Below are 11,553 nucleotides of genomic sequence, written 5' to 3'. Positions count from 1 at the left end.
ACGATTATTTATAATATTTTCTCATACAGGCATATACTGCATTTGTGAAGTTCTAATACAACACTATAACCAGGGAAACTAATTCTGCCAGCACCGGCAAACGGTCGGTGCCAACTCCATATTAGTATAAGCCAGAAATTGAGTTCATAGAAAAGAAAACATATTTAAAGAAATCATGGTTCAACGGTTAATAGGTCATATATGCAACAAAATAAATGTGTGTAACTTTGAAATCCCATATGCTGGAAAACATTAAAAATTACCCCTGACAGCTGTACTTCCAAATTAACTGGGTGAATGGTACTCGAGGGGCAAGAATCTTACCAAAATGACAAATGCTGAAAAATCAGAACTGTTTGAAGGATGAATAGATAACTGAAGTGGAAAGCCTGGAACACTTTTTACTATGAAGGTGAATTGTTACATAAGAAATGAGCCTGCATGTGATTTGAAAAGTGTGCCTCAGCAAATCCAAGAAAGTCCTGTTAGTCACGGGTATATATTAACAGGGTGAATATATTTACCTCATCGGGTGACGTTTCCTTAGCTGTCTGAATCAGCTTCTGGTAGGCCTCATTAAAAGTAGGTTTCTGTAGTAAGATCCCACAACCTCAAGGTGCCATCCCAGGACCCCGAGCGCGCAAGCTGGCCGTCCGAGGAAATGACCACGTCACTGACGAAGTGAGAGTGTCCTCGATGAGCGCGCTGAGGGATGCCATAGTTGGTCTTGTCGCGGGTCAGTTTCCACATGATTACACTTTTATCCCGGCTAGAACTCAAGATCATGTCGGGGAACTGCGGGGTGGTGGCGATTTGCGTCACCCATCCATTGTGACCCTTAAGGGTACCCCGAAGGGTCATCTGCTCAGACATGGCAGCGGCTGGCCAGGAGGGACGGCGCGCGGGGAGGATGGAGTCGGATGGAGCACGGGGAGCACCTTGAGGTTGTGGGATCTTACTACAATCACCACCACCCGCCGCTTCATGGGCCACAACAAGGATGTTCTGAGTGTTGCCTTCTCCGCTGATAACCGTCAGATTGTTTCTGGCTCCCGGGATAAGACCATTAAGCTGTGGAACACACTTGGAGTATGCAAGTACACCGTGCAGGTATGCAGCGCACCGAAGATGGAGGAGGAGAGCCACTCTGAATGGATTTCCTGTGTCCGCTTCTCGCCAAACAGCAGTAACCCCATCATTGTATCCTGTGGTTGGGACAAGATGGTCAAGGTGTGGAACTTGGCTAACTGCAAGCTGAAGACCAACCACATTGGACACACTGGCTTCCTGAACACGGTCACAGTCTCCCCTGACGGCTTGCTTTGTGCCTCTGGCGGAAAGGACGGACAGGCCATGCTGTGGGATCTGAATGAGGGCAAGCACCTGTACACCCTAGATAGTGGAGACACCATCAATGCTTTGTGCTTCAGCCCCAACCGCTACTGGCTGTGTGCGGCCACTGGCCCCAGCATCAAGATTTGGGATCTGGAGGGGAAGATTATTGTGGACGAACTGAAGCAGGAAGTGATCAGCAACAGTAGTAAAGCTGAACCACCTCAATGTACCTCGCTGGCATGGTCTGCAGATGGGCAGACTTTGTTTGCTGGGTACACAGATAACCTCATCAGAGTGTGGCAGGTCACCATCGGGACGCGATAAATATGCAGCTAAAATATGCCTTTATTTCTGTTCAGAAAAAAAAAAATGAAAAAAAAAAAAAAGTAGGTTTCTGGAAGAAGCAAAACAATAACATTTAGAAGGAGGTAAAACTACACGTGTTCCTCATTTTAGAATTCATATTCTCAAATCCATTGAATTTTATCTGATGTGATTACTGGTTCCCAATGTCTTTGAACTCATCGCCCTTGATGGTGCAGTCTCGAGTCAATTAGCCAAAAGAGAATTTCGAGAAATAGAAGGATGTAAATAGTAAAAAAGTTATTTGACTGAAATGGTCAACTGTGTGTGCATTCAAAGGGTCGTCTCCAGCCACGGCTGCAACAGGTAGGAGAGGTGGGGTTAGGTGAGGTGGGGGTTTCGAGAGATGACCACAAGGGGAAATTATTTATTTATTTAATTTTCCCTCATGGTCATCTCTCGAAATCCCCCCTCACCTGGCCCCACCTCCCCACCACTCTTACCTGCAGCGGCCGCGGCTGGTGCCCATCTTTGGGAACCAATTGGAGCATAAATAATGTTGGACCAATCGGAGACTTGATCTGACTGATAATGAGTGGTGTACCTCTATTCCCCAATTCCACCTCTCCGACCCCCTTGTTGACAGTAAGAAGCTGTTCGGAAGTGGAACCTTTTCTTACAAAATACAGGACGAATCAGTGAAACAAGAAAACCTTGAACAGACCTCAGGCCTGCGCATCAAAAGCGGCGAAGCGCTTGTTGGCTGTGCAGATCTTCAAGATGATTTTATATACAACTAGATGATTAATCTACTTCATTGAAAAATTTAGAATGCTTACCTAATGAATTGACGAATTTCAAGAAATGTAATATAGGATGTTTAGCACTTGTAATCAAAAAGTATTTATTTTATCATGACGCGGTGGCTTACTCACCTCCCAAATGGGAATCACTTACCAACTACTATACAATAGTGTAATGGTATTTTAGGGCCCTCATACATTCGATCAAAGGAGTGGTGCCTGCTATACATTTCTCGTGAGTATGTGAGAGAAGATGAAATGCTGGGTGAATCCAGTGAAAGAAATATTTGGATTGGGAGATGAAGTAATATACTCTAAATTGTGGGTTACCATTCCATCCCTGCAGTAAGGTTGTATCAGCATGGCTCAACGTATTCTAGCCTGTTTGTTGGCCCATGCAAAAGTAATACGAATGGAGCAGATTGTGCTGAAAAAGGTGTTTGTAAGGGGCAGTGGAGCAATTACAAGTAGGTAAAGCAGTCTGGGGAGGAAACGCCTGCTATGACAGAGAAAGAATGAGAGGAGCCTAGTGTTGTATCTGCTGCTTGAGTTTGTGGAGTGTTGGGCCATAGTTAGCATGTAAAACTAGTGCAGAGTCTCGGTATATATGTTTACCAAGATAAAGTGTTGGATTATGACACCAAAAAATGGGGAAGTTTATAATTTATTGGGATACAGTGCACGTCAGTGGACCATCATGGACTTATCCCAGTTAATTTGAAGTCCAAAGAATTGTCCAGATTTAATTATCTCTCTCAGAACAGGGTTTTGGTTAACCACAGAATACTCCTTTTACAGTATTATGTCGCTGGCATATAAGGATGTAAGGAAGGCCTGCTGTGAATTTTGAACAGAAATTGACTGCTGAAAAATAACGTGCCGGACCCTAGAATTTAGCACCCACGCTATGATAGGTTTAGATGGTGCTGCTGGAAGAGGGAAAACACCCAGGGATCGAAGCACCCTTTCAACTAGGGACATAGATGATAGGTTGTCTATGCCAAACAAGAATGTGGAGCATCTTTCCTACAAACAGTTCCATCAGTCCAACAGTCATGGAATCCGGGACCCCCAGAATGTGCAAATCATTGTGGAGTAACCTTGGCTCGAGGTCTTTATCTTTGGTGCGTGTTATGTTTAATGATTAGTACTTCCATCAAGATGCTTTTCAAGGTATTGATGCATTTTGAAGTATGCAGCAGGGCCATCCTCCAATTCAGATCATTGAAAAGAAGGGAGAGGTCACCTACCTGGTGGACTCTGGAACTCCCAGGAGCCCTCACAGAGTACTTCATGTGAACAGGCTCAAGGCATTTGTTGACAGGGAGGACATGAGCTTGCTCATGGCCACAGATGAGGGACAGGCGGAAGAGAGTGACCCTCTCCCAGACCTGCTCACTCAGAACCCTGATGATGGGTCAGTAGATGGTGTAGTCTTTTCTGACAGCCTCTCTGAGCATCAGCAAAAGGATTGCAAACAGGTTCTTCAATCCTTTAGACAAATGTTCTCTCTGACACCCAGTCAGACAAACTGGTGCACCCATGAGGTGGACACTGGTGACAGTCTGTCTATAAAGAGTAAAATCTACAGGAAACCTGACCACGTGAGGGACTGCATAAAGCAAGAAGTACAAAAGATGTTGGAATTGGGAGTCATTGAACCCTCAGAGAGCCCTTGGGCTAGTCCTGTAGTTCTAGTGCCAAAACCTCACACCCAGGATGGTAAGAGAGAGATGAGGTTTGGTGTAGACTACAGGGGTCTCAATGCTGTCACTAAGACAGATGCCCATCCAATACCTAGAGCAGATGAACACATAGATAAATTGGCTTCTGCCAAATTCTTGAGTACATTTGACCTAACAGCTGGTTATTGGCAAATCAGGTCAGCTGAGGATGCCAAAGCCAAAACTGCATTTTCTACCCCAGGAGGTCATTACCAGTTTGTGGTGATGCCCTTTGATTTGAAAAATGCACCTGCCACTTTTCAAAGGTTGGTGAACCAAGTTCTCACTGGGTTGGACAACCTTTGTGTAGCATATCTAGATGATATTGCTGTCTTCAGCTCCACCTGGGAGGATCACCTGATCCACCTGAGGAAAGTTTTGGAGGCCCTGCAGAAGGCAGGCCTCACTATCAAGGCCACCAAGTGCCAGATAGGGCAGAGTCAGGTTGTGTACCTGGGCCACCTTGTAGGTGGAGGCCAGGTTCAACCATTGGAGAGCAAGATACAGGCCATAAAGGACGGGGCTCCTCCAACCACCCAGACACAGGTCAGAGCTTTCTTGGGCCTGTCTGGTTACTATAGGAAATTTGTCAGAAATTATGGGACCATTGTGACCCCACTTAATGACCAGACAAGTAAGAAATGCCAAAGAAAGTTCAGTGGACAGTTAGCTGTCAAAAGGCATTCGATGACCTAAAGCAGGCCATGTGCACTGAACCTATTCTCAAGAGTCCAGACTACTCCAAACCTTTCATTGTCCAAACAGATGCTTCTGAGTTGGGTGTGGGAGCTGTTCTATCTCAGCTGAATATTGATGGTCATGACCAGCCCATTGCTTTTATAAGTAGAAGGCTGACCCCTAGAGAGAAACGTTGGTCAGCTATTGAGAGGGAGACCTTTGCTGTGGTTTGGGCCCTGAAGAAGTTGAGGCCATACTTGTTTGGAACTCACTTCAAGATTCAGACAGACCATAAGCCCCTCTTGTGGCTAAATCAAATGAAGGGTGAAAACCCCAAACTTCTTAGGTGGTCCATTTCCCTACAGGGGATGGACTTTACAGTGGAGCACAGACCAGGGACTGACCATGGCAATACAGATGGTCTCTCCAGGTACTTCCACTTAGAACAGGAAGACTCACCTGGTCAAGGTTAGTTTAATGTCCCTAAGTTTGGGGGGGGGGTTATGTAGGAGAGTAGGGTCTGCAATCCTATGGTACTAAGGGTTGTTTGGACTGATACAAGGTGATCACTAGAACTAGTGAGCATCATATATCAGGCCAACTTCTCACACTATCTACAAGCTGACCTGTAGCAAGCTTGAACCATGTGGCAAGAAGATCATCAGACAAGGCCTCACCAAACGGCAGCAGAGGCTCGGCCGAGCTTGCCTGCGGTTTAAGGACCTCAGTGAGGAGGTTAGTCCTCACGGCCGCGACGGGGAGCTCCAGGCCCAAGGCCTTGGCCGCCCGCGTCAGCACCACACTGTTGGCAGCCCCCTCCTCCATAGCCACGCTAGGAGGGGAGATAAAGCCAGTGTCCAGTGAGGTGTCCAGACCACTGGCCTCCCCTAGCTCACCTGCCCAGTTCTGATAAGACTGGCACTCCTGTGTTAGAGGGACCTCAGACCCCTCCCAATCCGCCTCGCCACCCATCACCTGAGACTCAGGACCAAAGGATGGGGTCGGGTCATAGAAGTAGAAATCTCCCATCGGTGTCGAGACCCGAATCGAGGGAGTGATCAGGGACGGGGACGCCCGGAGGCGGCGACACCCTTGGGGCTGGCGACGGCGAGATCGTAAGGTCGACCGGCGACGACCCGGATCCGGACCCGGATCATGTAGGGGCCTGCGGCGCCGGGACCGAATTCACCAGCGGTGTCGGGACCGAAGCACCTGGCCGCGTCCGGGCCAAAGCGCCCAACCCGCTGGGGCCCCCAGTCGGGGCCGCTGGGCCCGAAGGCGCTGCGGAGCCCGACGGAGGAGTGAGCGACCTCATGGCCGTGAGGAAGGCCTCAATCTCCTTCGGAGTCGCGTTCTGCTCAGGTACCGAGGGGTATGAAGCAGTCCGCGACGCCCGCGGCTCCGACGGACCGCATGGGCCGTGTCGCCCGAACCCCCTGCCGCATCACGCGAGCGCCAGGGGGAGCCGGAAGGGCGATGACATCTCTTTGACTTCTTGTGCTTACCTGAGGACTTCGAGCCGGAAGACCGAGGACGACTGTAGGAAGGTGGATATCTGACTATGGTTGCCCCCAACTTTTTGCCTGGTGTTTTGCTGGTTTTTCGACTTAGTTGACCTGGGACCCTGCTATTCAGGGCCCCAGGCCCACTGCTCTCTCTGTAAAATGGATTCCATGTACCTTAGGTACATATCTAATTGGATACTGAGTCACCTTATCAGTCCCTGTACAGCATACCTTAGGTATCCAGGGCATAGGTGTACCCAGGGCCTACCAGGGGCTGCAGCATGTATTATGCCACCCCTGGCTGGCCACCCAAATCTGACACAACTGGCTGCACGACAGCTGGGGCAAGGTGGTGTAATCACCCTTTGCTTTAGATATAGTATTCCTATATTTAACCCTAAAATGGACACATGTATTCCTATCAGTCCCTCCTATGGCAGGCCTTATCAATCCTGAAGGCAGAGTGCTTGGAATTATGTGAGATGGTGCTCTGGCATGAGCTGAGCCCGTTTGCAGCTTGCAGAACCAAGTCCTAATAGCTGTTCCATGATAACGCGTACCATATACTCTTAAGTGCAATATAATCCTCGCGGTTATTTGCCAACTTTGGTATCGCTTTATCAAAACATGTCGAGTAAGGTGTCATAAGAATTGGAATACTAACCCCTCGCCAATTCTGGCGACGGGGTTAGCATTCCACCCTTCTAGAGGGACACAACATGTATGTAACTGTGAACCCTGTCAGGGGCGGTGATAGCACCATCCCAGACAGGGTTTTGTGTATCCCAGGTAGGCAGGGCTGAGAGGAAGGTGACTGCAAGTGGCACCCCGGTGCTCACTGTGCATATGCCGGCTCAAACGAGTTCCAGGGGCACCCCAGCCACTGAGCTGGGGAAAGTCCGGACAAGGGAGAGGGGTGTAACCACCCCCCTCCTGGTCCCACCCATGGGCAGGACCTAGTCGCGTGCTAGCCCCTTTTCTTAGAATAAAGGTAGGAGCGGGCCCCCTTCCCAAATTAGATAATCTTGAATCTTGAACTACTTTCCACGAAAGGAACTCTTGACTTTCTCTGAAGACTCTCCCTTGTGGCTAAGGAGTAGCCACCCTGCACCCGCAGGCACCACCTAAGCATCGCAGTTTGCTGCACGTCCATCTTCTGGATCAAGACTGACCAGCTCGACGAGACCCAGATTCCCTGGCATCTCTGACCTCTACCTGCATCATCAGCCCAGCTGAGATTCGTGGGTGTGACAAGACCTGAGGGACCGGCCATCTTCAAAACCTGCACGACGCTTAACCAGCACGACCGCTGAGGGATCCTCGAGTGAGTGCACTGGGGTTTGAGAAGCCCCAACCCAGAGCAGCTCCAGCACCGAAGTGCGTGGGGCCCTTCTGCTCTTTGCTGCTTACCGCGTCGTCCGGTCACTTGCCCGTTGGCTAGTGGCCCTCCTGACGACATACCACGACGACTTCACAGCTGGTCTGGTTGCTCCAGACTGGCCCTTGCTCCCTTCCAAAAGAGGAGCACCCCGGACCCTCCTGGTCCCCTCCAGACACCATCTTGACTCCACCGCCTGGGCTTGCCTTTGCCAAGGGTTGTTGCTCCAATCCTGGGTCCAGCATCGCCGACAGCAGACACCCTCGTGGGACAGCTCGCACCTCCAGCCTGGTCGCCGACAACGCCTCCTGGCCCGTGTGACTGCGTCGCCCACTCACCTGATCGCGGTGACCTCATCCGGTGCCTTCCTGGTGCCCACACAATCACTGGGTAGTGGTTAAGAACTGAGTCCCCTCTGCTTTCAGGTCGTCTCCATCACCGATCCAGGCTTGGATCACTCCGAACCTCTTCACTGGTCGCCTGCCGGCAACTTCTTCTTTCAGGCTCCATAGACTACAATGAGGATTCCCGACGTCTTTTGAACCCTATGCAGCCGCAGCCCCTGGGCTAGGTAACCCGAGCATTTCGGTGCTCCAACGCAGGTTCACTATCCAAGTGTCCAGATCCTTTGTCGTTTTAAGTCTACCTAGTCGGATTCGTCCGAAAACAGTAACTTTAGAAATACTAGCCTCCATAGACTTTGTCCTGCATCCCGCTTGAGAGTGCACACTCTCCACCCGATCTCCCTAGGCCTCCTGCTCCTAACCTTAGGGTTCAGTAGTGTAGTCCTAGCGATCCTGAAGCCTCTGGATCTTGTTACTTACCTGCTAGTATTTCGCATTCCACTTTTAGAGTAGATGGTTTGTCGTGCCCCTCGGGCATTTGTGTGAATTGTGCAACTTGAAGTATTTTCGGAAGGGTTTTGTATTGTGCTTAGCTCCCTGACTCATAAAGAGTTCAGGGTAGACTTGTTATAAAGAAATATACTTTATTTTTCATAACAACTTGTGTGGTGTCCTTTCACTTGGTGTTCAAGGGGTATATGTGATGGTAAAACAGCTGGCTTAACACGCCCTCTAGAGTTTAGCCTAAAGACTGCGTTTGTCCACGCTACTAGGATAGCTGGTCTATAAGGTTGACTTACAACCAATCATCAATAAGGGTCGTTTGGTATGATACACAGTGATCACTAGAATAGTGAGCACTATATATCAGGCCAACTTCTCACAACGACTCCCGGACCCATGGTGGCTCCGACTCCACGACCGGTCCCTCGACCTCCTCGCGGACCGGGGCCTTGACCGGCGCGGGGCCCACTGCCGGAGCTCGAGTCGTTTGCGGGACCGCCCCCGCCTAGCTTTAGACTTCAGAGCCCGGCAGTCGGAGCAGGCTTTGTCATGGTGGTTGAAGACAACGGCGATCGGGGTCCGTAACCGACATCAGTCGGTCGCAGTCGGCGCAGGTCTTAAACCCGGGCATCCCTACCGGCACCGGCGGAGTCGTTAGACTTCGAAAAGGATCAAAAATGCTCGAAAAAGTTTAGTTAAAAATTGACTAAGGGGTACCACTTTTTCCGGATCTGCGCTTGCTGGCGCGGAAAAAAGAAGTACTGACGTCAGCATGCGAGGGCGGCGTCTAAGTACTCCGGCGATGTCATCCCGGCGCCAACGACGCCGACGACGGACGTGGAGCCGCAGACAACGCCTACCGACGCGCAGGGGTACTGCTACTCAAAACTTTCTGGATCCAGTCTGACGCCTGGGGATTTTCTGAGGTAAGGAATCTAATACTAACCTGGTTCTTTCAGATAATCTGTAGAGTGATATTAGGGTATAAACTCTAGGCCAAACATTGTTCCACAGTGCTAGTGTTACTGAAGTGGTGCTGGGATGGCTCACCTATAAGCGCGGGTACAGCCTGCAGTGCCACGGGACAGTTGGCTCGATCCAAGTCCCCTGTGTTAAAGCAGGTGATCACACAGTGGTCCGCACATATTGCAGCGAGTCATCATGCCACAGCAGCCCCTGTGCACCCCAGCTGGGGCCACAAGACTACGGTAGCCACAGCAGCACCCAAACCCGGAGGGTCAGCCTCTCACCTTGCTGTACCACTCCATCCCCCATGACAGACGCCAATATATCACTGCGGCTAGGCCTACTCAGGTCCCAGAAAGTAGACTTGAGGCCCGCAGAAAGTCACAAAGAGGCAGCACCGGTGGCCCAAGCGGTTGTTGCGGGCCTGCCCAAGCCACACTCCACAGCACACAGCTCTGGTGTCCAGCTTTCCAGGCATGCCTACACACCACCTTCCAGCACCCTACAGAGGGTGGTAGTCAGTCTCCGTCGCCTAGCGTCAGGTAGGTGATTGAGGCAGGTCAGTGGACGACCTCCCCAGTGTAACACACCTGACTAGGCTGCAGTTTGGCAGTACAATGACAGAGTTCTGCTAGGAGGAAGTATCTTCTCCAAAATGGGTTCTGTGGTACCACACTGGATGCAGGAATAAAATGTGTGAGTGCTCTTTAGTGGATGTGCCTTTCAGGGTGAGCCCGAAATTAAACACTTTTAAATGTCAGAAAAACACAACCTCTCCATGGAACTCCCCATTCTGAGCTATGAATATGTTCATAACTTGGATACCTTGGGTGGGCATTCTGTTACTAATTTGTGGTTGTGGAGGTCATTTTTCATGAATCCCTAAATGAATTTGAGGAGGCACAGTAAACAAACTGAACACCACTATTAACTCAGTACCCATAATGTGCAAGTGTAAATATACTATGACAAAATATTTTAAACTGGGTTTACGCAAAAGAAAATACATTCTCAAGAATCAAAGTTCAATGGCAGGGATGATTTATATATGTGGAAAGGAATGTGTTCAAAAGGCTGCATCATGGAAAAGACGAAAAAGGACCTTGGAGAGATGGTACTTCATGTCTGAGGAGTGGACTTGACTAAAGGAGCAAGAGTCATAAAGAATTAATATTGGCTATCTAAATCAGAGAATAGAGGGGTGAACGTGTGAAGGAAATAGCCGGCAACAGATCATACTGAGGACCAAAGTCTGTGCACAATTTTTTAGTCTTAAACGGCTCTGAAATGTGTGCCTCAGCAAAACAATGATGGTCGTGAGTGTGGAAAATCTAACCTTGGAACCAGGCCCTCGTCTTTCATTGATAATGGGCAAAGGGTATCTCTAGTTCCCTCTTAGCATGGTAAGCATGAGCAAATCAGTGCCAAACAGGATATTCTTCAGCTTTTCACAAACATATATCAACAGACTGATTATACTAACCTCTTCAAATGATTTTTCCTCAATTTTCTTATCCATCTTCTGGTCAGCAATATTTGTTGTAGGTAACTGGAAGAAACAAAAAAAGAACTAACATTTACATCAAAGTAAAATTATGTGTGGATTAATTTGGCATTTGGGTTTCACAAATCATTGAAGTTTATCTGATGTGGTCACTGTGTTTCTAATGCCCCGTACCCCCTTACATTGGGGATGAAGTCATAAGTGCAAGTCAGAAAATAATTTTAAGAAATCGAGCTATGGGAATACCTCCACAAGAAATACATTTGGGTGATGGGAAATGGACAGGTGTATGAGTAGTCTAAAAATTGTAACAGTATATATGTAACACAAAATATGATGGAAGGAATGATTACAATTAGTCTAACCACTGGCAGTCGCTTGGTGTAGCATTCCAACCCATCATTCTTTTGTCCACCATGCTAATTCAGATTAAACCCAGTGATATGCAAAATAACGATTGGCTAATACTCAGCCCTGGGTAATTAACAATAGCTGAAATTAGTTCAAGT

General features: G+C 48.8%; 1 pseudogene across 1 annotated transcript; it reads left to right on the top strand.

The window, feature by feature from the left end:
* Positions 1-969: 969 nt before the first annotated feature.
* On the top strand, positions 970-1,699 carry LOC147729111 (small ribosomal subunit protein RACK1 pseudogene; annotated as a pseudogene). Its single transcript, XR_015309182.1, has one exon. The product of XR_015309182.1 is annotated as a small ribosomal subunit protein RACK1 pseudogene (transcript).
* The last annotated feature ends 9,854 nt before the right edge of the window (positions 1,700-11,553 follow it).

The sequence above is a fragment of the Lissotriton vulgaris genome, chromosome 2_2 (assembly GCF_964263255.1).
Source record: "Lissotriton vulgaris chromosome 2_2, aLisVul1.2, whole genome shotgun sequence".
In the NCBI taxonomy this organism is placed as follows: domain Eukaryota; kingdom Metazoa; phylum Chordata; class Amphibia; order Caudata; family Salamandridae; genus Lissotriton; species Lissotriton vulgaris.
This window is presented reverse-complemented; position numbering and strand designations above follow the sequence as displayed.